Source organism: Alexandromys fortis, unplaced genomic scaffold (assembly GCF_014885135.2).
Source record: "Alexandromys fortis isolate MF-2015 unplaced genomic scaffold, M_Fortis_MF-2015_v1.1 scaffold_1, whole genome shotgun sequence".
Taxonomy (NCBI): Eukaryota; Metazoa; Chordata; class Mammalia; order Rodentia; family Cricetidae; genus Alexandromys; species Alexandromys fortis.
This window is the reverse complement of record NW_026067927.1, coordinates 868,400-881,558: the sequence shown is the minus strand read 5'-3', so window position 1 is coordinate 881,558 and position 13,159 is coordinate 868,400. Positions and strand designations below refer to the sequence as shown.

At 45.6% G+C, this 13,159-nt stretch overlaps 1 protein-coding gene across 1 annotated transcript in view; it reads right to left on the bottom strand.

Moving 5' to 3' along the window:
• Window positions 1–13,159, bottom strand: part of Fto (FTO alpha-ketoglutarate dependent dioxygenase) — a 332,887-nt gene that overhangs the window by 155,721 nt on the left and 164,007 nt on the right. The window lies entirely within an intron of this gene.

The window sequence follows — 13,159 nt, the reverse complement described above, 5'->3', positions numbered from 1 at the left end:
TAACTCTTTTGTTTGTTGTTGTTTTGGCTTTTGACAAGGTCTAAGCAGTGTATTCCAGGGCAGAGTGTAGATACTTAACAACCATACCCAGTTATCTGTGTGACAGAATTCTCTAGTAGGGATTCAGTACCAGTTAATCGGTAATTTATGAAGATTTTATTTATTAAAGTGTTACAAGTAGGCAGGAAAAGAAAAAGCACGTCATACAGTAGCCATGTAAGTATTACCAGAAAGGGGTTGATAACAATAACTATTAGTTATTGGACATTACCAACAGCCACACCCTGTCCTCATCATTTTTCACACATTCCTAATTTAAATCCCTAGGGCAATTTGTTGAAAGAATTCAGCAAAAATGGTTTTATTTTAATTATCACCACAATTGCTAGAGAAGAAATCAAGACACAGGCCATGGTTTAGCAAGTAAAGGCATATGATGTGCAGGCCAAACTGAAAGTTCCAGCCCCAGATCCAACTAAAAGTGGAAGGAAGGAACGTACTCCACAAAGAGGTCTCCTGCCCCCCATATGCTCACACTGCTTATATGTGTGCCAACACACACATGCATGGTCACACATATAACAATAATAACTATCAATAATAATAATAATAAATGGTAACAAAAAAGCATTATGTAACTCACTTCAAGTCACACAGCTGGGTAGGACTGATATGCGACCTGACAGCCCAATAAATCCTCCCAACCACCTGTGTAGGTCAATGGCATGAGCAAACTTATCCTGCAAGCGATGACACCCAGGTTCAGGGTGCTGACACCGGCCCAGGAGCCAGAGAGGGAGTGGGCATGGTAAGCAAGACGGGGAGGAATGATGTTAGGCTTCAGGAAGTGCCCAGTCTCAGTGCCAGCCTATGCCAGTGGGAGCAAGGACTCTCTCCCTGACTGCTGGGAGTCTTACTTGGACACAGGCACAGCAGGCCTGACAGAATAACACTATTTAGTTCCCTTTCCTTGTGTCGTGATAAGCCACCCTGAGGAAAGCAACTTAAGGGAGACAGGGTTGTGTGTCTCACAATTGCAGGCGCAGTACTGCGGGCAGTCAGGACAGGGCCCTGCAGTAGCTCGTCACCTCAGTCAGGAGCAGAAATGACCACGCTGTCACTCACTCACTCCTGTCACTCACACAGTTCGGGGCCCTGCCCTTGAAGTGGTGCTGCCCACACTCAGGGTGGGTCTTCCTACTTCAGCTAAACCACTTAGGAAAACTCCCTCATAGGCATGTCCACATGCCAACCTGATCAAGGCAATCCTCACTGGGAGGTTCATCCCAGGAGATCACGCACTGCGCCACGCTGGCATTAGAAGTGACACCACCTCTTAACAGAGAAAGGGAAGAGCCTCGGGTCTGTAAACAACTATTCCAGATGGCTTCTTGAAAGGCTAAAAGCGATAAAAAAAAATAATAATTTGGGGGGGTTCCTCTTTTCTCACATTTGTAAACATTGTACGTGGAAGAGATGCTCGTATCATAAGAAACACTAACTTTTAAATGCTGTTGTTATCTGAAAAGCTATTAAGTTCTCAAGTTTGGGGCTGGGCATTGTGGTGAAGTAGGAGGGAGGTAGAATTGGGAGGATCTTGAGTTTAAAGCAATCATGGGCTACACATTGGAATCCTATCTCAAGCTACGCCTCTGAAGATGGACTGGGGAGTAGCTCAGGAGTAAGGTGTTTGACTGGCATGTGCTAAGGGTTCCATTTAAGCACCACCACCACCAACACACATACACACACACACACACACACACACACTCACGTGCATGCACACATGCACACACAGCCCTACCACTTGGCAGCTCCAATTCTGTCCATAAGTTTAGCATCATCAGTCATAGCCCTCACCGGACCAAATGTGCAGCCGACACGGCAAAAATGCATGCATGAGCATCCAGTATTCACTCAGCACTTCGTGAGGGGCATCTGTCACTTGTTAGGATTTGTGTCTTAAGTTTCGGGGAACATGATTTTCAGCTCCAGACGTCTCACAAGTTTATAAAAGAAAACTATCATTACACTGCACCCATTTTCTTCAATGGATGTGATTTGGAATCAAAGAATCAGTTACAGGTGGCTCAATGGTAAATACAGAAGGGCCCAGCACACAAATGGATACTGGGTGCCTTCATTACAAGCAGCAATAAGAACCTGTCTGGGAGCCTGCCTTAGCCCTTTGGCTCATCTTTTAATGCAGCCTACTCAGGGTGTCCTGGGGTCTAGAGTTAGCAGCTACATTCCATTCAATTTGAGGAAAAGCAAAAACCTCTTCTTTTTTCCAACCTAGATTGTTAACCCCTCTAAAAGCGATACCCCCTGGTATAGCACCTTGAGAAATAGAGAAGGAGAACAGAGTTTAACCCCAGCTTTAGGGAGCTGTGGTTCACACACACTTGCTTTGAGAGCCCCCAGGACAATAAGGACACATTTCCACCTGGGTTTACAGGGTTGAAGCACCCACTGCTGGTGCTGCGTGCTCTCTCGCTGCACCCTACCTTCCCACACTGACAACAGTTTCATGCGTTCATCAACAGGTCTCACTGGCTCATCTCTGGAAGACAATTACCTATCCTGTCTTGTTTAGTGGTGACACACTCCGTAGCCAGAGATGAAGCCCATATGCAGGAGCACCAACGGGTACAGCCCTTTCATGCCAAGATTCTCTCCATGAGACCGAGCGGGGACAGCTTAAATTTGGGGTCTGGACAATGGGTATTCTGAAAGGATTAGAAAAATGGGCAACAACTGGACCTCCTCCTCCCTCCTGTGTTCGAGGCTACCACCTGCTGCGGGATTTTTGTTTCAGTAACAAAGAGGCCTTCGTGTTTGGGGCTCATATTTAATGTTTGCGGAACTGGCCCCCTGGGCTTTGGTTAACTCTTAAGGAGGAAAAGAAATATTTCTTGCCTGACAAACAAACAAATACACCAAACTCCTTTCCTGGTTGACCTCCACAAATCAATACATGGGTCTCTGTGGGCACATGTGCATCTGCCCAGAGACTGGAGGATACTCTATTTATATCTAATAAAGTATTATCAGTCAATAAGAGCTGCATGACATTTGCGATTTCATGGTCCACTACAGTAACAGGTGCTGTGGTCAACAGGAGTGTGAAGTGTTCAAGAGAAAGGGGATCACTTCAGAGACATTAAGCGGCTTTAAACACTGACAGCAGAAAAGGAAAAATTTTAAGCAATTTGGTTGGGTCAGTAAAAAGTAACAGAGGTCAAGGGAACAAAATGGTACCCAAAAATTCTGCCCATTGATAAATGATCCTACTGTTTTGTGGTTGGATGCAGAAGGCAAAGGCTAAACAAGTGTGTGTGGAAACAGAAATGTGCCCCCTTTGTGGGTCTTTTACAATAAGTTACTTCAGCCTGGTGAACGCTTGGGGCCCCCATTCTCCCTGTATCCGTGGCTGGGGTATACATTAATGAAAACAAAAGGCTCCATTTTCATTGTAACCATGCAGAAGGGTTAAGCATTTGACCTTCAAGTATGGTGTGCTTGTGCTCGGTGGAAAGGTTCTTGACAATATAAACAAGAATTACTGCTGTTAGAGAAAGGGGACACAATTAAAGACAATCTCCGAGGCTTGTTGTACAGCTGTTCAAGTTTCAGCTCTGTCTGACCTCTACGGATGCTACATGTTTAAGGGAGACGATTTAAGATATTTTAGTGAGTCCCTCGCCATTCACCATCGCCAGCCGTGCACCAGAAAGACCTATCTTTAGGCACAAAGCACTTTCCACTACTGAGATTTTATGCCATAGAGTTTCCCCTCGATGGCATTCGCCTTTCCAGCCTTTCCTCCACTGGTATCTGACCATCCCAAGTAGCAGCTAAAGGCTGGATCCAAGAGCATCCTGGCAAGAAGCAGGGATCCTCACCTTTAGAAACTTTTCTTCTTTGTTTTGCCTGAAAAGCAAAATGCTACCATAACTTGCTTTCTAGAAAAAGATCTCACTGAAGAACAGTTTGATTTTGCTCCACGACAATGTATCAAAGGCGGTTTTCTTTGTTGTTGCTTGTTTCCAGGCTACAGAGGAGAACGTGTGGGGACAGTCCCATCACAGTCGGAAACAGGCAAACAATTACAGAAAAGACCGGAGTGTATTTCTCGGAGACGTCACAGAAAACAAAAATTCTAAGGTAAAGGACTAAGTCCTTTGTCCGCAATGAGGGAAACACCCCGTCTTCCCATTGTTTGATCTTCTTGGAGTCAGCAAAACACTGAAATTCTTCCACAAATAAGAGAGGCCCTGGGAAGTGGCCGTGGGAAGGTGTCCCCACTGTGGCAGGACAATGCTGATGGCTGAGGCCCTGATGCTGACCCACAAGGGCTTTAAAGGGGCAGTGCTGGGCAGCAGGCTCTGGATGGAGGGGGCTGTGCGCCCTGCTTTGGAGGAAGAAAGGATGTTGCTCTAGAGTGAATCACTGGCAGGGAAAGGTGAGGAGCAGGGCACAGGCAAGTTTTGCTGTCGAGCACACTATAATCTCTAAAGTTCCCCGCTTTGATGTTGCCCCTAATAGAAAATCTACATGGCCTGCAAGACGTACAGAATCTCTCTCAGGATGCTTCCATGCTCCGGGGTGTTCTTCTGAGATTAGGGTCTGTTTAATCCCTGATGTTCACTGTGTCTGACTCTCAGAGCCTCATCAGAGACAAGGACTTCTTCCTGATCTCTGACGCATCAAATACACCAAACTTTTATTCATCAGATCAAGTTTGTTTTGCAGGGAACAAAGCTGTTGGAGATGGTCCAAACTGTGGAGCAATCTCTGCCACCCTACACGGCAGAAGTGTCTCTTTTGTGGACAGAGAGCTCCTAAGGGAGATGACAAAGGTTAACTAAACATGGCCATATTAATCTTGGTGTTATACAGAAGCACAAATTCACTGCTTCAAATGAAATGAGAAGCAAAAGAGATGGCAAAAAAGCTGCCTCCTTTGCCCACATCTCCAAGGCAACTGAGCACTCAACTGTCCTCAGTGACATGGGGCAGAAGCCCTGGAGAAGCAAGCTACTTAAAGCAAGTCCACTGGACGCAATGACAATGACCACTGGCATGTCACACCCTTGCCTCCTCCTCTTCCTCTAATCACAGTCTAAGTCCTGGCTCTAAGGATGGCCTGCCCAGTAAGGCAGAGAATCTGGCTGCAAGTTTTTATGGTGGTATATTATTCACATTTTAGTAAATAAATCTTGCCTGAAGACCAGAGGCAAAGCTAAAGCCACTAGAGGTCAGATAATGGTGACACATACCTTAAATCCCAGGATTTGGGAGACAGAGGCGGATGAATCTCTGTCAGTTCAAGGCCACCCTGGGCTACACAACGTCAAAGCAGAAACAAATCCAGGCGGTGGTAACCTACACCTTTAATCCCAGTATAGACAGTCCTGACTTTAATCCCAGCATTAGAGTGAATATACAATGGGAGGAGAGAGGGGCTTAGCTGGTTAGTTTGCAGTCGCCCAGCCTTGATAGAGGGTGAGACTTTTTAGTGGCTTTGCTGCCTTGCTTTTCTGGTTTTCGGGTTGAACCCCAATTTCTGTCTCTGGGTTTTTACTATTCGTGCTTCATGTGGCACCCAATGTTTGGGGTACAAATTAAAAATGTTGGAGGTTTTTTAGCCACCAATTCGGGCCATGGCTGCACGTGGGTTTTCTGTCTTTGGGTTTTTACTATTCGTGCTACAAGTTTTGCCTAGGTCATGGGTCACTCTTAATCCCAGCACTATATCAACATCTGGGCAGCTGCCATCACAGAATGTGTCTCTTCATCCGAACACAACTGCCAACGAATGATCCTGGGCAAGCACAATGCCACCAGTGAAAGCCCCTCCCTGGATTCTGTGTGTCTAGTGAAGTCTGAGAACGACTCATTTACCATGGCAAACGGAGATCATTTTCTTTTGCTAAAATAAAAGGTTAGATAAGAAAGAAAGGCCTTATACCAGTTTCTAACCGGACAGGCTAACAGGCAAGAAGATCCCCTTTCTGGGAATGGAGAACAAATACCTCCAATGTCTTATTCATAGCATGCAAAAGGAAGATGCTCTCTCTTCACTGACACCGGTAAGTATTCACCTAAGACCACCACACCCACCAGGGAACAAAAGAGATGGATATGCCACCAGCCTACAGATTAGCAGAGGCTGAAGCATGACCCAGGCATCCCGGGGTTTCTGAGTGCACAGCCATCTGAGAGAGAACACTCCTTGAGGTTGCCTCAGGACACACATAACTGTAAGTGAGGTTTTGCTGGAAATTGCAACAATTTGATCTTTCTCCTCATACCCCCAGCAACACTGTAATAACACCCAACATTTCCCTCTGCCTTTCTATCCTAGACATACACTTCTGAAAAAAAAATGAAGGTAGGTTTGTCCCTTTGGGGGTCAGTTTCTTCCATGCAATTTGCAAGCAAACACACCTCGGATTTTAAGAGAGCTATCCTGTGGTTACGATATTGATTTTTCATTTTGCCCCACAAATGTTACCACAACTTTATAACTGATATACAGCATCAACAGTTTCCTTGGCCTTAGAGGCCAAATTAATCACAAAATCAACAATCTGTTTTTATGCCACGGAGTTCAATGTTCATTTTCAGCATAAATTGCAAAGCCACAGCCAGAGCGGGGTGCAGTTCTGGAGATGCATTGCTAAGTCGCCTCCCATTTGTGATTTAATACAACAATGGGTTTGCAAATTAAAACATTTAAGGCTTTAGGTCAGCCTCTATTTCAGTCGGCTATGGCAACTGCACGTCCCCAGGCTTCTTTCTGTAGGAGCACACCAGGGATAAAATAGGCTTCTAGGCAGGCACCTCAGGGTGACCTGTGAACATCACTGGCAGGGACCTGTGAACATCACCATCTCCCAGACCTGTCTTCTGACAGGCCTAGCACCCTTCACCTGCTCATTCTTACTCTCTCATAGTTTGACACAGGTAAGCCCCCGACTCTCCCACTCACATCGAGCACTATTGCGGCTGCCCGTCAGGCCATTTCTAGCTGCTCATGCTAGATACATCCCATACTCCACTGCACTGAGTGTTCATTGTTTACTTCCCTTCTCTTTCTCTCTCCCATTTATTGCAGCTTCTGTTTCAGAGGAGATGACTGTCATGTGCTTGGTGTTCTTACACGTGAGTTGACAGAAAAGAACGCGGCTGGTACAGAATAGGCAATAATGTGTGTCTACTGTAGACACTGCTCAAATCCCCAAGTGTGCGCTAGCTCTGAGGGCCTCAGTTGGTTCTGGACTGAGTTCTTTGGAGACGCTCTGTTGGCGAGTCACACTCATTTCTCACCCCTAACTGTCTTTCTCATCTGTGTCCTTCAGTGTGGCACATGGAATATTCATTTACCCACCCATTTTCTAAAGCTGTCACTTTCCCCATCTCTTGAGGTTATTAGACAATGATGAGATTCCTTTTATCTATAAAATACAAAACTGGACTCACCCTATGTTGTATTCCTACCCTTACTGCCTTTGCTATTAGTCGTAGAAATTTCTGACAATAGGCCTTGGCCAGCTTTGCTTCCCTAAAGTTTATCCACTGTGCTGTTACCATTATCATTTTGACAACTTCACCACTGTACCCAAAACAAAGGACAAACGACAAAGCATGTCATTCAAGGCTGATTCTCCCCTTTGAGGTGCCCCCCCCACTATATCTAAGTATCAGATACACATTCTTTTCTTCCATGGTCCCCCACCCCATTTGCTTTATCCCAAATGGCCCCATCTCTCCTCTTCAGAACTCAGCAAATCTTTCCTTTTGATTCACTGAGACACAACCCAAAAGCAGTGCCTCTTCTATGAAGTCTTCAAATGTTTCTGTCTGATGTGAGTTCTCCAACACAGTCCCATTACTACCCTGTTGGTCCATACGTTTGGTATCCCACACATCATGCCTTATTTGTGCATATATCTGTTTGCTTAACATACATACACATGAACATTCTCTAATGTTTGCCTGGTTTGAACTTTGTGTCTCTATAGTAGATACCAGCTGAATTTGAACTACAATTGACCATCTATAGTAGACACCAGTTGAACTTGAAGTACAATTGACCATCTATAGTAGACACCAGCTAAACTTGAACATAATTCTTTGCCGACTTCTAAAAGAGAATGGAACAGTGCAGAGATGAGAACCCAAGCACTATACTAGGGCTTCTAGGGAAGGTAAGTTATCTTAACTTCAGCTCATACAGGAAAAAAAAAAGGATACTCTTGTGGGCACAAAAGGTTCCCACAATTTCTCCCTTATGCTTAGACATGTTTATAAACACAGGAGGGTATAATAAAACTCATGTGAGAGACAAAACTCAACATTGGCAAGTGTTTACATTCTAATCAGGACAACAAGTCACTTCTCACTGAGAGATTCCAACTCAGTCAGCATGAAGAGTCTTGCACTTGTGCCAAGGGCCCTTCCCGTGCCAAGAAACATCCCAGTCTTTCCAAGTTAGAAGGCAAGGCTGGGCACCCGCAGAAAAGCCATAAAAAATAGCTTCTGAAGACTGCTTCTAAAACCAGAGTCCACAGACCATAGGGCTCTACACGCTATAAAGTCCACTGGTCCTTGACCTTGTCAGGTGACTCCCAAGTCAGGTGACTCCCAACCCAGGCCAACTGTGGGCTGGGTTATAGGGGCAGGCTGTAGACCTTTCTGACAGGAAGTTGAGGGCCAGAGCTCCTGGAGTTGTTGATATCTGGAGGAGAAAAGGAAAATATAGCACCCTCAAGAACCCTGCCTTTCCAAATGTGGGAGTCAAGGGGCATTAGGAAGACGCAGAAATAAGGAAGGAGCTGGCGCGCTGCCAGGGCTCGTCCCACAAGCGCATTGAAGCCCAGAACACAGCTGCACTGTAAGGGTGCCCTGGAAGGCTGGACATGGAAGACATGTTGGACACAATGAAGGCCGGATGATGGCTTCACTGCCAGGTCTTTGTGGAATAGGTGACAGTGTAGGTGTCCCTCACAGTGAAAATCTGACGCTGCAGTATTCCTGAAGATAACGGTACCCAGTGACACCGTGGAACTGGCCAGTTCTCACGAGTGGGAGAAGTCTGTACAAGGAAATCACATGGCATTTCGAGGTGCAGTTGGTATGGATCAACAGTCCCCAATTCTCTGTCAAGGAGCAGCTAATGAGATACAGAAATCATTTGCCCAAAATCACAGCTGCGATTGATTCCCATGCCTCTAGAGGCGGAGGATCTTCATGGAACAAGGAAATGCTCCTAAGGTCTGTCTGCCAAAGATACCCAAGGCCTCTAGATAAAGCCTGAGCTGCCAAGGCTGGCTTCCTGAGGATAACGACAGAATCGGAGTCCAGCATTTGATCTAGTCAGGAGGTCAAGGGAGTCACACCTGAAAAATGAGAGTCTGTCTCCATGGGAGAAGACAATCAGGAAGAGGAAGGATAGACAAAGACCATCCAGCAGAAGGAGCCCTGTGCTTCCACTGACTGGGAAAGGACCGCAGGGCAGCAGGGCAGACTCTCCAGAGTAAGGCAGGGGTGGGGGACAGCACAGGGACTGAGGATGAATCAGGTGCACTACGAGGGAGAGGCATGACCAGATCTGCAATCAAAAACATTACCCTAAGCTAGGCGGTGGCGGCTCACACCCTTAGTCCCAGCACTTGGGTGGCAGAGACAGGTGGATCTTTGTGAGTTCGAGGCCAGCCTAGTCTACAGGATGAATTCCAGGACAGGCTCCAAAGCTACAGAGAAACCCTGTCTTGAAAAAAAAAAAAACAAACAAAACATTGCCCTAGCAGCTGTGTGAGGACCTCCTGAAGCCAGGGGGCAAGCGCTGCAATAGTGGGGACGAGAGGGCGGGTCTAGACAGGCCAGCAGCAGAACAGCGGGAAGACCCAATGAAGAGTGAGCTGCTGAGAGACGCTTCAAGACGCTTCCACACAACACCTGCCAGGCACAGAGGAGAGGAGCGGTGCCATTTCCCGAATAAGACGAGTTTGAGTAGAATTACCAGTTACAGCTGTTTCAGAACCTTGCGTGCAACATGCATTCACGTCCCATCCCCAATACACACAATTCTTTCCATGGAAAACAACCATTCTCTCCCCTCCCCTATCTCTGTCAATTTCTTTCCTGATTTCCAGATGAAATCAGAAGTCCCCACTGACCGTGATGCTCTCTGGTATCCAATGTGTCCCTCATTCTTTACGTTATGACTGTATTAACATTAACCTCTACCACACGAAAGAATTAGAAGCACAGCTTGCTTTCCTGAGCGCCTACTCCAGACCACTCTGGGAATTAAAGAAAACCAGCAGACTGGATACATTCGTTCTGGGCTACAGGGAGAGTGCCTTCCTCTTCATTTGCTAATTGGTTCACTTATTCACCCATTTAGTCAAGTCTGCAGCTTGCCAAAGCACTATCAACTGGGAGCCATGACCCAGGCCGGTTAAATCAGTGTCTCTGGAGCTGATGTCCAAGCAGTATTTTGAAAGAAATTTCCTAGGCGATCCAAATATGCAGTCAAGATTAAGAACCAAAGCAGCTGGGGACCTTACTTGAGGGTTCAAACAACCGCACATCCTAATACTGATGCTCACTAAAGTAGGGAGATAACATACCAGGAAAGGCCGAAAAGACACCAGCAAGCCAATGCTTTTAACTCAGGGAATTTGACCACCCAGATTAAAACAAGAAGTAGGGAAAGTAGGTCATTCAACAAAGATCACAAACAAACACACATGTAGACAGAGCAGCCAACATACCTAGGCGCCTAGTTGTTTGGCTGTTCTTTTAAAAAGCTACTGAACTATGTATGTATGTATGTATGTATGTATGTATGTATCTATCTATCTATCTATCTATCTATCTATCTATCTATCTATCTATCTATTTGTATGGGAGGGGCGTTGAAAGGAATGGGTTATTGAAGTATGTTCTTGGGGACTTTATCTTGTCCCTAGCCCTTTCTCCCAGTTTCCCAGGAGGTAAACAGCCTCCTCTGTCATGTACTCCTACAGCCATGATAGTCCTTCTTGCCTTGGGCCCAAAGTAATGGTGCTAGTTGACCTCTGATTGAAACCTTGAACAAAAATAAACTTGCCTTCTTTAAACCGATTCCTCTGCAGTATCTTTGTCACAACAGCAGGACGTTTAACTAATGTCACAATGCTAAGGGCTCTGCAATCTACTGGGACCTGTTGTGCAGTCGTCTGTCCATGCTGTCCCCCCACCTGCAGTCTTCCAGGAAAAAAAAAAAAACCTCTTGCCTAGGAACTAGGAAATGGAACTGGAAATTCTGTTGTGCACAGTAAAGGCTTCGAGCTGCACTTTGACAGCAAAGCAGGAAAGGGCCCAGCGCAGAGGATAAACCAGTGTTTAAATAAACCTAATGAGGATTGGCTGGGGGGAGGAAGAATGATAGCAAACAAGAGGCCAAGAAGGCTCATCATATCAGAAAGCAACAACTGAAGCTCAGACCTGAACACTGTCCAACAGCAACATAACTTTAAACAGAAATCAGGCAGCAGGCATGCTTCCTCCCATCACTTCCACCAGCAAAAATAGTCAGGAGACCAAGCCTTAGGATTTGTAGGGGGAAGGGGGGGAGGAAGCTCTACCTATAGGGCTCGAGTTGGCCCCAGTAGCTGCCCCAGCTAATTAAGTGTCAGTGTGCAGAGAGCAATCGTTCCCACGGTTACCAGTCAGCATGCAGGATAGCTCCCTATTAGAATCTTGGGATCTACTCTGGTTCTTTGATCACAATGACGTAAGTGCTGTGTGGCTCAAGTTATTAAAGTAACTAAGAGAACAGGAACCTCTGCCTCACTACAAACCCCAGATCTGTCATTCATTAAGGATGTGACCTGGTAAATCACTGAGCAGTCTGAGCCCCAACTTCTTCATCAGCAAAGCAGAAATGAGACATCTGCCAAGGACAGCTGAATAGAGGGAACAAAACCTAAGAGAGAGATGTTAGCAGACAGCAAAGGAAGGAGTCGGGCCATCTGAGCCCTCTGAAGTTCACACCCCAGATATCTGATATGGAGCTACAGAACTTGGTGTTTTCCCTACTGGGTTTTGGACTTACTTTAACCCAATCTTTCCTCACTATGCCCCCATCCCTGCCTTTTGGAATGGAAATGTATATTCTGTGCCATGGTATGCTGGAAGTATCCAATTTTCTTTTTACTCTACAGGGGGTTACTGTGAAAGACTGTGGGGACTTAGGAAGCTGGGCTAAGTGCATCTAGCATCATGAGATGGCTTTGAGCCTAAGGGACGCAGGGGTGGAATGGGATGGATTGAATGAAAAGTGCCCCCATAAGTTCCTATATTCAAACACTTGGTCCCATTTCTGCAGAAAGTATGTCACTGGGTGAGGGGGGGCAGGACTTAAGGGTTTATAAAGCCTTGCCCCATTTCTTGTTCTGGCCCTACTTCCTGTGTGTGGAAGAAAACGTGATTGGCCAGCTTCCTGGTCTTGCCACCTGACTGTTGCCATGCCTCCCCCAGCAAGAACTCTGCCTGGAACAAAATGTCAAACCCTTTCTTCCTTAAAAACTACAATAAAAATGCATGTATTTTAGTCCAATAATTCTACTTCTAAGTGTTATGATGATTTCAAATGTCAAAAATATTATATAGAAAAATACTCATTACTACATTATGTGTGAAAGCGGAAAACTAAAGATAACAAAAGACTAGCCAAACAGATTATGAAACCACATGATAAGAACATACAAACCTAAAAAGAGCTGCAAGGTACTGTTACATGGGGGTTGATATGATGGCTTACTGTCGAAGAGCACATACTGCTCTTGCACAGGACCTGAGTTCGGGTCTCAGAACATGCCAGATGGCTCTCAGTTCCATATAATTCTAGCTCCAGAGGACTCCAATACCTTCTTCTCATCTCTGTGGGCACGAGCACTCATGCACACATTCCCTCACGCATACCCATACAGGGAATTTAAAACAAAACAAATCTTTTTCATAAAAGATACAATGTGTTATATAATCAAGACTGTATATATAATTTTAAGTATGCAAAGTATCTCTAAAAATATCTAGAAAAAGTTAGGAATAGTGCGAGCCACTGAGGGAGGGAAAGGGCAAATCCAGGGACCAAGGGAAA